The sequence below is a fragment of the Benincasa hispida genome, chromosome 6 (genome assembly GCF_009727055.1).
Source record: "Benincasa hispida cultivar B227 chromosome 6, ASM972705v1, whole genome shotgun sequence".
Classification (NCBI taxonomy): Eukaryota; Viridiplantae; Streptophyta; class Magnoliopsida; order Cucurbitales; family Cucurbitaceae; genus Benincasa; species Benincasa hispida.
Window position 1 is genome coordinate 46,491,806 of NC_052354.1, and position 11,469 is coordinate 46,503,274.

The following is an 11,469-nucleotide window of genomic DNA, read 5'->3' on the forward strand; positions in this document are numbered from 1 at the left end:
TTATTCTTAACAGAAGTTGCTTATGAGATAGAACAAACATATGTCCTGAAAATGAACATTTCATTCAAAACAAAAATATGTACAATATGTTCATTACAAGATTTCAAAAGCAAGTAATAACATCTTCATTAACAACTTCTCCCATTAGATGAGTTGAGCAAACAGTCTCCAGGAACTAAGTAGCTTGTTTACCTTTCTCTGCTTTCTTCTCTGCAAGATATTTAGAGCAATTTCTCTTCCAGTGCCCTTGTTCGTTGCAGTGGAAACATTTCCCTTTCTCTGGAGCGATTTTCTTGCTTTTCTTGCCAACAGGCTTCTTCTTCCCTTTCCCTTTGTCTTTCTTCACTAGAATACTCTTACTCTACGAAGAGGAGGCAACATCAGGCTTGGAGGACGTTTCTCTCTTCTCAGCAAAAGCAACATTTACTTCTGGTTCTAGACCCTTTATTCTCAACATGGTATGGAAAGCCTGTGGCCCATTCAATAGAGTTGTCAAGTTGTATTCAATTTTATTCATCAAAGCATTTGTACAAAATTGCAGAAAACTCTTCGAAAGAGATTCTAGAATAAAACCGACTTGGCTTCTCTTGTCACAACGCCATTTACTTCAGCCACATTAAAGTGGACCATCATATCCAGGACATGTTCACGAACATTGGTCCCCTCTTTCATATGACTATTCTAAACGTATTTGATAGCATCATGCCTCAGGGTGAAGGACGGTTGTCCAAACATCTCTCTTAGAGATTCCATAATCTCTTTGGCAATACTCATATCCTCGTGTTTCTTCGCCAAAACGTCAGACAGGCTGGCGACAATATAAGCATTGACTTTATCATTCGCCCTGATCCATTTATCAAATGTTTCCCAAACAGTTCAATTGGAATTAGAGCTAGGAATGGGAGGACATTCCTCCATTAAGACAAATATCAAATCGTCTATCGTAAGTATTGTATTCAAATTTGATTTCCATGTGACATAGTTACCCCCAATCAGTTTGTCTAAAGCCAACAATTGTATAATTGAACTCATCATTCTGAAATTATAAACAAATTTTATAAGAGAATTGCTTTTAAATCCAATCAAGTTTTAGCAAAGTGATAATGTACCCATAATCATTATTTTTGCAACAATACTTAATTGATTTAAAACAAATGCTACCGAGGGGCAGTCAAGAATTCCTTCATAAAAGCAAGACAATTCCTGGCCAAATACTATCTCTAGAATAACTCATATTCCGATAGTCATTTAGTTATCATTTTTTTAATCAAGATCATTACTAACACTTAGTAAGTCTTGTAAGTGTAGACCCGCCATTTTCAAATCTTACAGAATAGTATGAGTATGCCTCCGAAATAGAAGACAAAACCCAAGATGGAACTATAAGACCCTATTCATTTTACTGAAGCTTGGGTTGTTCCAAATCCTATGTTACAACCCTTCGAGGGGATCACCGTGGTTAACGACTAGTTAGTGCCGCCTAAAGACGACAGCAGGTGCAAAATAAGAATCTCACGATTTAAACTAATGGAGGAGACCATAGGACAATATTGACACATTTCCTTCACTCACTTACTATGAACGACTTCCCCTATTCACCTTGTTATTGACCTATGCAAACACTTTCCGAATGGAGCAGTCGAGGTAAAATCGACAAGAAGCCGAGCATGGATCTCACGGTGTGAACTCTTGAGAACATGAGAGCTAATAACTTTTATTCTCCCACTGAAGTGTTCTAAATGTTTGGGTAAATTTATACTTAGGTTCTTTTTCGGCTAATAAAAACAACCTTAAGTCTAGGTGGTTTATCCAAGTATAACATTTATAAATGGATTTTAAACCTACGATGTCTAGGTGATAAACCGTTTTTACTACCTCACACTACTCACGAATGCTCATAAAACCGGTTACCAATGCTCAATAATTCGGCTATAATCTCCATGTAAGAGGTGTTCCGTAGACCGTCAACTTAAGTACCCCCAGTCTTCGATAGGATTATATATCGGTTGAGTTTGCAACCCTAGTTTTACAAGTTTAACGACCTATTTTAACTATTAAAACAAGTGGTTAACTTAAGTGAGCATGCAACTGTTCTTTGTTATGGATTTTAAATATCTAACCCAATTTTATAACAACTTACAAAATTTTAGACATGCTAAACATCCACGACAAACAATAAAGGAATTCAATATCTAATATAACTATTATATTAAATAAAAGAAACCCTAACATGCATACTATATATTATAACATTTTATAACATTCTTTCAATGCATGTAGCATGCTTTCTACGGTGGGATTTTAAATCTAAATGGAATACTATATGCACATACAAGATTTATTTAATTATAACATACATCACATGCATAAATAATTAACACTAACTGATATGGCTTTAGTTTTGGCAAAAAAAAGCAAACAAAACTCAATTATTACAAAACGACTTCGATCTGCTTCCGAACCGCTCAAACTGCTCCAAAACGAAGTCAAGTAGCTTGAACCGGACTCGAACCATCTAAACCGGACCAGCCAAGTCTTAATTGGGCCAGCCAAAAACCATTCAAGGCTGAACCAGACCGGACCTCAAGAGAACCGGTCGAATCGACAACTCTTGCTAATGTTAAACATCTCGCTAAGTCTCATCGTTTAGCAATGAAGACCATCGTCTTGCATTTTACTTGATCGTTTAGAAACTATCGCATAGCTCCTGATCAAACTACATGATCATGTATTGTCTTCATTCTATCGCATAATGTCATCATCTAGTGCCGGAAGAAGCTACACGATCACTTAGTGTCTAACACTATCGCGCAGCTCCATTGTTTAGCACGGACAATTTACTACGCGATTGCTTAGTGACATCATCTAACGTCTGGTCTTGATCGTTTAGCCTGCGCACAAGGTAAGCGATCACTTAGTGCTATCGCATAGCACTCGACGCATTGCCCCAGCTTTCCGCACATAGGTAAGCGATCGCATAGTGCTATCGCTAAGCATCTCAACGCATCTCTTAGCTGCCGCATAGAGGTAAATGATCGTGTATTTCTATTGTATAACATCTCTACGCATCGTTTAACTCTCGATCAAAGGTAGACGATCGTGATAAGCGATCTCTCAGCGCTATCGCATAGCTCTTCAGCGCATCGCTTAGCTCCCACCTGAAGCTACACGATCGTGTAGTGCCTCGTTTAGCAATACAACGCATCGCTTAGCTCCTGCAGGTACACGATCGTCTAGCGCACAACACCTCAACGATCAATGCTTGAAGTTACATGATCACTTAGCTTTTCTTCACATAGTCTAACAATTGTTTAGCTACTGAAGCTCAACGATAATATGAATAGAGGCTGATTTTTTGGAATCTGCAACTCGGCCTCTTCGTTGTTTCTTCAATTTACAACTTAATTTCAACTCTAATGACTCCAAATAAATTACACTCTTGGGAACACATATAAGCTTATCAAGCAAGAGTCAATTACAAATTTAAATGAGAAATCAATGAGAAATTAAAAGCCAAATCTCAAAGAACCATATATGTACAACTATTTCATATTTCTCATATAAAACGCCTCTAAACAAAATTAAACCGAATTGAATGTTTATAAGATGCTATGATACCAGTTGTTGGAAGGTACCAATGCGCAGCGAAAGTTACCAGGATCCATAGGCACTCTGATTCATTAGTTTTGGTAGAAAAGAAAACATGCTTTAATAGAAATAAATTGGTTTCATGACATACCTTTGAAGAACTTCCTCTAAGCTTGAATCTAGCTGCAAAGCTCCTTTGAATCTTGTTGTAGACCACCTCAAGATCTTCCCTACTATCCTCTTGGTGCTCTAGATTGAGTAATGGGACTCAAAATAAGCTTGAATTAAGGGAATTTGGAGAATACTCACAGTAGCAATCCAGTAGAAGAACAACTTCTTCTCTCACGATTTTTTTTTGAAAAATTGTTCGGTTGCATTACCTTAAAAAAAAACTCCAATCTCTTCAATATATTACAGACATTCATGCAAAGAGATTTGTTGCATGAGATGCAACTCATGCTTGGAGTTAATGAAGATTTAAAGTGGGTTATTTAGTGAGCTACTACACGAAGACAATGGAAAAACCCATTTTCCAACTTTGTGAATTTTCTTCTTTTTCAATTTTAATAAATTGATTTCATAAATCAATTTTATTTAATAAAAATGATAATATTATTAATTTTACAAAATTAATTTCATAAATTAATTTTTTTAATATTATTAATCACTTGGAGCATTCAATATAATTTGTGTGATATTTTGTTGCAGGAGAAATATGGCCTTGTTCAACTTAATACATTTTAGTTTCTTTGTTGAACTGAGTCCTAATGTTTTAAATTACACTAATGTCTGATTTTATTAAGGTAATGCGATATAGATTGCATTGTTTTGAACGTTATTTCTACCAAACATTGGTATCATGGAAGTGTTATAAAACTTGTTTACGACATTTCAGGTAAGTTGAGACCTTTGTGTCAAATAAAAATCCTTACTGAAAGTAATGTTCAAAAGATACCCTAAGTATTCCTTTGGACTTTCCATAGTAAAATTTCATGTTTATATAACAAATACTGATTTATTTGGAGAGTTGAATGGTGCAGACTGTGTTGATGAATTTATTTCAAGTAACACCACGTAATAGTTAACAAGTGTTGTTGATCATTTGTTTCATTTGAACGTCAATTTTTTACTGTCAAACAGATAAGTTTTCATGGTAGTAGGAGAGTTATGAGATAATTCGACCTTTACGACAAGGCTTACCTGAAGTCTTTATTGTCATATAAGATGAAAAAACGACAACTTATGAATATTTCAGTAGTGGGAGAGCACTTATGAATCTTTCAGTAGAGGGAGCCATGTGGTGACTCAACCTACGTTATGCCTTATTGGAAGTCAAAGTTGTCATACTAGATGACAAATATTGAAAAAAGTTGACAAAAGTTATTAAAGTCATAATTATGAGATGAAATGTCGTACTTACTCTCAATAAACTTTTTGTAGACCTTTATTGATGGGGTTACCTCATAGGATATGCATGAGTCTACGAAAAGAAAGCTTGGAAGTGTAGTATTTGGAGATATAGATCTTCAAAATAAGACTCTTGTGTTAGGTGAAACCCATGCTAGAGCTATTGGGTGAAAATAGATTATGAGTCAATTTTCTACCTAGTTTTACAGTAGAGTCTTAGTACATTCGTTATTGCATATGAGATGTGTAAAAATGTAAAAGTGAATACCTTCTTTTATGAAAAGGAGTTCAAAACGTCTATAAAGTTTCAATTTCATATAGTATCATAATCAATGACTTTAAGCAATGATGATATTTTTGTACAAACAAGAAAATCAAACGTGGATAAAAATCTATTCTATATTGATATTTGCTCATTATGAATGAAGTAAAATCAATATACAAATTGACTGTTCAACCAATTTCAAGTAGTTGATTTGAAGTGATTTTGTACATTAAAAGTCCACATACAGATGTTTAGGACATGTTGTTTAATTTGTCTCATGCATCTTACATTTACAAAGTAGTTGTTGAATGTTCGATTCGATTGTTAAAGATGGAATGATAATGTACCAATCTACAATGACGATATGTCTAAGGAAAATGTTTCCTAAGACACCTCAAATATTGAGGGGATATCAATTTTACATGAGACTTCATTAACATTTAATATACAATTTATTGGTTTAATCGGGGAATTAGATGGTATGACCATTGAGTGTTGAATATTAAAAATTACGAATAATGAAACTTCAGTATATATAGTTTAAGATTTGATTTTTTTCGAGTTACACTGTTTCATATTTTATTTAGAGAAATCCATGTGTTAATATGGTGTCTATTGGACTGAGAGGCATTATTTTGCTACTGAAGCAATAATCTTCCTATGTTCAAGGTGTCTTGAGATATTTGAAAATTGTTTCAGATATAACATAATCTATTCACTTTATGCGATAATGTGATTCAAGGATTATGTTAAAGACCATATGTAAGCACCTAGTGGAAGGAATAACATGGAATGTGAGTACATCTCATTGGTGAATAGATGGTTCTTATTGATATAATTGTTTGTATTATATAAAAGGACTCTCTAGGCTAAAGTGTGAGAGGATCTCCTAAATTGTCTAGAACTACGAGACACGTCTCTAGTGTGCTAGGGCAAGTGGGAGAGCATGTAGGGTATAGTGTATGCCCTAGGATACATGTCTCATCGGCTAATATTTCCCCAACTTTAGTTCAAGTGGAAGATGTTGGGAATGGTTTCCTAAATCTCCTTGTAATCTCGTAGTTTGTAAACTCTGTATGAACATATTGTTATTAATAAAATAAGTGTTATTTTATAAGCATTTACTTAATCCAATAAACTAAGATCCAAGGTTATTTTAGGTAAATTAAACAAGTATGTAGAGACATGCAGGTGGATCTTGTTTAAATAATAATCTAAATGGTCTGTAATAAATGGATAAGATCCGGTACCTTATCCTGGTGACATTACGAATATGGTTCACTTTGTAGGTGTTACAAGTGTTGTAAAGTGCTACAAATGATCTGATCCTGATCATTCATGTGGAGACATGCGAGCGGGGGTATCCTATACAAAGAGTTCGTATAAGACCAGACCACGAAATGACTAGTCTCTTTATATAACATCGTTGATAATAGAGACTTACATTTCACTAAGATGACCATAGGTGACATGACCTGAATCCCAAGTGAGTTGTGAACTCCTGCTCATGAAGGCGGTCCTTTGATTTGTATGGGTGAGAGCGGCTAGATTTCAAACTCAACAAGCCTACCATTTTAGGGATTCGTCTGATTGAGGAGTTGGGAACTAATGGCGGGAATTAGGAGGTCAATTTTACTCGACAACCAGAATCCCGTGGATGCGGTATGTGATGCATGTTCCTAAGATATACGTTGATAGTCATGCGTCGATGGTCATGCATTGGACTGATAATGCGTTAATGAATGTATGCGATGACCATGCATCATGCCACAAGTTTTCTTACGCACACGCTAAGTATAACATGAACACAAGTTTCTCGAGTAATCCAAGGTCGAACACAGGTACTTGTAGCTATTGTATGCAGTAATGTGCATGCGATGGTTTAAATAAAAGAATGAAGGGGATGTTGCTAAGTTAATCCTACTCCTATCTAACAGACAACGCAATGAGAATAGGCATGAAAGGTAGAGATGCGACAAACCTTGACATGAAATAAATGTGTGGGAAAATAGATAAAATGCGGAGATGATTTTAATGCAATACTTAAGAGTGACCGCAAGGGTAACCCTAGTCAACGCAAGCCAATGGAAGTAAAGATACTAAGCAAAGAAGATGGAGATGGAGTCGAAGGAACAGAGAAATGCGTTGAAATCAGATTGTATTAATTCCTTAATTCCAAAACGTCATACAATACAATATGAGAAAAGAAAGGAAAAGGAAATGACCGGCTGGAAGCAAATATTTGCTTCCAGCAGATGTGCATCAAGGTTGTCGATTGTGCCATGGATGGGCGGAGAAGATGACTCTCTCGAGATCTAGCTCCGATCGTCACTCGAAATGGATGAAGGCGGTGAAGAACTCTCAAGCATCTTCTCACGCATTTTGTCTGGATCATAGCGAAAGTCCCCGGTTCACAAGGATCCTCCCCCAGATGATTGAAATTATGCTCATCGGCTTCTATTTATAGAGCTTGGGTCACCGTCAACATTAATTGGACTGCTCTGAGTCTGACATTTGTCGCGTTAGTCCTTTTCTGATCCTCTCCCACTAACGGCGTGGTAGGTGAAATGTCAACATCAGCTTTGGATTTTCTCGAGGTAGATGCGTTGATGCATTCATTCCACCTACCTTGTGTTGATCCCATTAGTTTGCGTTGTCGTGCAGCCGCAATCATTCAATGACTGCATTCGCTTAATATTGCAACTCTACATGATGACCGTAATCGCTTGGCGAGCGTAACTCCCATGCGATGGATGCATACAGTTGATTACCGCAACATCCATGCGTTGATCGATGTGTTTGCCTTTGTGATGGGGTGTTTCTCCGCATGTGGTTGTCTACATGGTGGTCTGGTTTCCGCATTTGTGTTCATTTCCTGCGTTAGCTATAAAAATAGAACATTGAACACATAATAACGCAAAATAACAGGTTAGCTGAGATTCAACATGCTAATCGACACAAGCTCACTTTCTTGTGAATTCCTATCATGATTGTCGCATATTCTGCCTAACAACCTTCATAATTCTAAGTAAAAGGCCTAAGATAACATGCATTTCTGCATGTCATCACACCCTCAAACTTAAAATCATGCATGTCCTCAAGCATGCGTTATACTCAAGAAATTCTAACTCACTTTCATGCTTTCTTTTGCGATGACCAGCTTCTCAGAATATAATTTACACACACCTTTAACCATCACCGCAATGCTCTCCTCCACTTTGGCTACTTCTTCAAAAAGATATTTTCTAAGTTAAATCCGATAAGCCTTTGCTAAAAAACTTTTATTCATTCATCGCAATTTTGTGTTTCGATTTTAAGAATGCATTCATTCAAAAATCCTTCCAAACTTTGCGATGGTTTATTCAAATGTGGTGTTGAACCTGGTTACGCCCTTCGTTTTGGCTTGCCCCCCACGTGTGTCATGCGGGCATCCAACTTCGGTTGCATTCCATATTTAACTTAACTCTTGTCTCGTTTGTTTTGGCTTGCACCGGACAGACGAGTTGCGCTTATGCGCTGATCTTGGTGACTTGCCTTCGTTTTGGCTTGCCCTCATGTGTGTAATGCGGACATCCAACTTCGAGCAAGTGCCTTTCACAGCTTAACTCTTATCAACATGGGTTTCCCCATTGCGTTGACAGTGGAGTTATTATTCACAAAATCTCACTTCAACTTTTTTTTTTCAAATGATCGCAATATAATGAACGCAATTCTCCGAGACTGCTGCCACCCCCAAACTTAGAGGTTGAACAAAGCTAAAAACAAAACTACAAGAATGCGATAATAAATGTTTGAACAAAGGTTTGTGCAAAATAAAACTTAAGACTTTCAAAATTTGAAGAAGCTAATAAAAGCAAAGAATGCCTTGCGTTGATTAGTTAGAAAATGCAGTGAACTATATGTACCATCATAGAAACATCACAAAACAACACAATCGGGAAAAAGAGAATTTCAAAAGGATAAGGCATACAAGATAACAAGAAAAGACCTTAGGTGGCAACAGATGCATTCATGCGTTAGAATTCACGTGATTGAAGCCATGCGTTGAAAGTGAAAGGAATTCTTCCATTGAACTACGAACCGATGAAACTTATTGTTGCACCTACAAGAGCAAACGTACCATAACCAAAGAAGTAGTCATATATCCAAAATAACAATAAAAATAAAATAAATAACCTATACTAAGAAAGTAAAGCAAAGATAGAGTAGAAGACGTCCCTGAAAAAATGAGAGTGTTGTCACCGCAAGGAGTCTTCCATGCAGGAGATGGCTCTCAACTACTTGGGTCAAGTTGCCTTGACCATTGGAACTTCTGAAAATTGTTGGGCGCATGTGGCCATCATGTGCTTAGAATCACCATCAGCTCATTTACGACTGATTGCCCTTTTACCTTGGGGTCAACATTGGTTTTCAGCGCATCGCCTACACTTCAATATTGTTTGCAACCTGTCACACAAGCTGCAATACTCCCAAGATAAAAAGTTTGCTCGCAGAGACATCAAACTTAACAAACATTTAGCTCCCAAGTCCCTGGCAACGGCGCAAAAAACTTGATGCTTGGTTTTATGAAATGAAAATATGGATGATATGCGTTGATAGAATTGCGTTGTGTACTCAAGTTTCCCCAGTAGAATCTAAGTGTAAATTCCTTCGAGTTTCCTGGTAAGTCCAAGGTCGAACACAAGGACTTATGAAAACAATTTGCGTTGGTAATTTTTATGAAGAACTTTACGGTAACCGGATAAATAAATAAAGTGTTGGGTTTGTTATTTGCGTTGATGAAAAAGAAATAAACAATTGCGGTGGAGTTGAGAAAAGATAGTTGCGTTGATAGATGCAATGAGTATGCGATGAACGGGTTGAGAAGATCTTTAGCTAGCATTACTTGGGAATGCATCATACTATGCGATCATGTTACTACCATGCACAGCAAGTCATTTTCCAATGTAAATGCGATGCTCCTAAACCTAGGACGCATGTGTTGAATGCAAAATGTCCATAAAGCTCATCCCTAAGTCTCTACTTTTGTCTTATGCGATGATGCAAAATGCATGAAAGCAAGGTGACCGCATACAATCATATCCTATCTCTAGGATGCATGCAATGCGTTGATAACAAATAGTGCTCATTCCTAAGCGCCTATCTCTTGTTTATGCTCTAATCTGGCTCTTTCGAGTCTAGATTCTAACCTGACCTTTCCAAGTCTAGATCCTGTCCTTAGACTACCCTCCCGAGTATCTCTAATGGACAAATGAAGCATACATAAACAAGATAATTGCAAAGAATGAAGATTCCCTAGTTGTGCTAGCTAAATGCTTCTCAACCCATTCAACTGATTTAGCTACTCATGCGTGAATAACAGAGAGTGAACAAATATAGAGAAGGAAATTCCATTTTTATAAATAAGTTGAGTACAAAATGACAATGGAAAGTAAAGGTAGAGAGCATGGTAGCAATTTCTTGCTGACCGAGGCTTTTTACACTGAAATCTCTATTCTGATCTAAAGATGTTCCAGCTTCCGCAGGCGTCGTCCCCCTTTCTATCATTGAAGCTTCCGGTGCTCTTCCAAGATTACCGGAAATATCTGTCGGCACAACTTCTTCCCTCACGTCCGCCTTAAAATAAAAGAAAACTAAAAACGTGCGAACTGAAGTATGAAATTTCTAACCGCTAAACTTGTGAACTGATCAACCCCTTCTCTGAAGAATGCCCTTGGTATTTATAGAGCATCCATGGTGAAAGGCGGCTTCTCTTTCCTGGTTGTACAGATGGGACAACTTTAATTCCTGATTGATGCGTCAAATAATTATCACTGATAAAGCTGAATGTACTTTGTGACCATTATCGGATGTCAACTTAATTTGGATTTGACTGTCATCAGCTTTCTGTCCCATCACTCCTAATTGGCCTTTCACCTAGATGCTCCAAAAAAAAGTTGCGCTGACCAAGTTGCGGCGATCCTTCTTGGGCGAATGTTTGCGAGCACGATCAACGCAAAGACTTGCAGTGAAGTTGTGTTCGACCAATGAATTCCTATGATCGCAATCTTTGCATCGTGTTAACGCATATTCTGCTCAAAAATACAAAAATCAACTATTTTAATGCGCTGAACGCATGCGACCGCAATATTATGAAAACGATACTTAATGGATGCAAGTTAACATATTTCATCAATGCAATCCAACATTGTTTAAGAACTTAGCACTAT